The 1,216-nt window shown below is 38.9% G+C and overlaps 1 non-coding gene across 1 annotated transcript; it reads left to right on the forward strand.

The window, feature by feature from the left end:
• The first annotated feature begins 784 nt into the window (after positions 1 to 784).
• trnap-agg (transfer RNA proline (anticodon AGG)) lies at positions 785 to 856 on the forward strand. Its single transcript has one exon. It is a non-coding gene; the product is annotated as a tRNA-Pro (tRNA).
• Positions 857 to 1,216: the final 360 nt, after the last annotated feature.

The raw sequence follows: 1,216 nt of genomic DNA on the forward strand, positions 1-1,216 counted from the left end.
GGTCTCGTCCCATTCGTCGATATTTGTGATATCACAAATCCCGGAAAATATGCGTTGTAGTTCAAACGAGTCGTTCGTTGTAGTTTTTGAAAAGTGATTTCTGTTAAATGAAATATCTCCTTTTGAATTGGACTTTGAGCTTTGTAACTTCGCAGACCTTCTTTATGCTCAAACAGCAACATTACAGACTAACTAAAGCTAAAAAAGTGAAAAAGCATAATAGGACCCCTTTAAGTTAACAGAATATCACAAATTTGTGGAAAGCTAGAACCAACGCTAAGATATTGTAATTTGTATAGATCTGCGTGTTTAAGTAGCTAATTAACACTGGATGTTAAAAACGTACTTGTGCTAAAGTGTAAATAGGCGCGTTTCCATTACAGAGTTACCCTTCAAATTAGTATAAGGGGCTTTCCCTGCCATTAATGCTTAGACCATTTACACAGTGTGGCTGTGATACGGCCACTGAAGCTGATTGCGGCCACAATGCTTGTGTTTCTGAAGCGGCTCTCTGTGCTGCTTCTATAAAGATACACGCGTACACCTCCTTTGAATAAATATAGCCAAAATCCGTTGCCATGACTTCTCGCGAGAGGCAAAAGATTACGTTTTAGTCGCATAACATTGGTTAATGCAAACGCCGTCATTTCGCAATACTTTTTTTGAATCGACATTTATAAAATATCGCCAAAGGTTTGCGCAAATCTGTAATGGAAACGCGTCTAATGACTGTCAGTAAGACGGGTTTAAAGTGTTAAGGATTTAGAGTAATGTTGAGCACGTCGGCTCGTTGGTCTAGGGGTATGATTCTCGCTTAGGGTGCGAGAGGTCCCGGGTTCAAATCCCGGACGAGCCCGGTTTTTGTTTTCTTATTTTCCAATATTTGCTCTACTGAAGTGTGGACTGTTCCTCCGAGTTTTCTAGAAAAAAGAACATGTGGGAACGAGATTTAATAAAGCTGACGGTTCTTTAGCGTTTATTTCAGAGCTTAGCGTCAACAGCCGTGCTAACATTGTACTTACAGCGCCTCTCTGTGGTAAAAAATACAAGACCCATCCAGTATTGTCAGTATTTGACAAATAACCAATACTTCCTCAAGGCTATATTGACAGATAATGTAGGTTTCGGGAGAAAACTTTTTTTTTATAGTCGTTTCTGGATTTAAAAAAAAAATTTGAATTTGTTTTCCTACTTGTAGGATGAGTGATGAATCACT

This window comes from Sinocyclocheilus grahami, unplaced genomic scaffold (assembly GCF_001515645.1).
Source record: "Sinocyclocheilus grahami isolate Dianchi unplaced genomic scaffold, SAMN03320097.WGS_v1.1 scaffold1844.1, whole genome shotgun sequence".
In the NCBI taxonomy this organism is placed as follows: domain Eukaryota; kingdom Metazoa; phylum Chordata; class Actinopteri; order Cypriniformes; family Cyprinidae; genus Sinocyclocheilus; species Sinocyclocheilus grahami.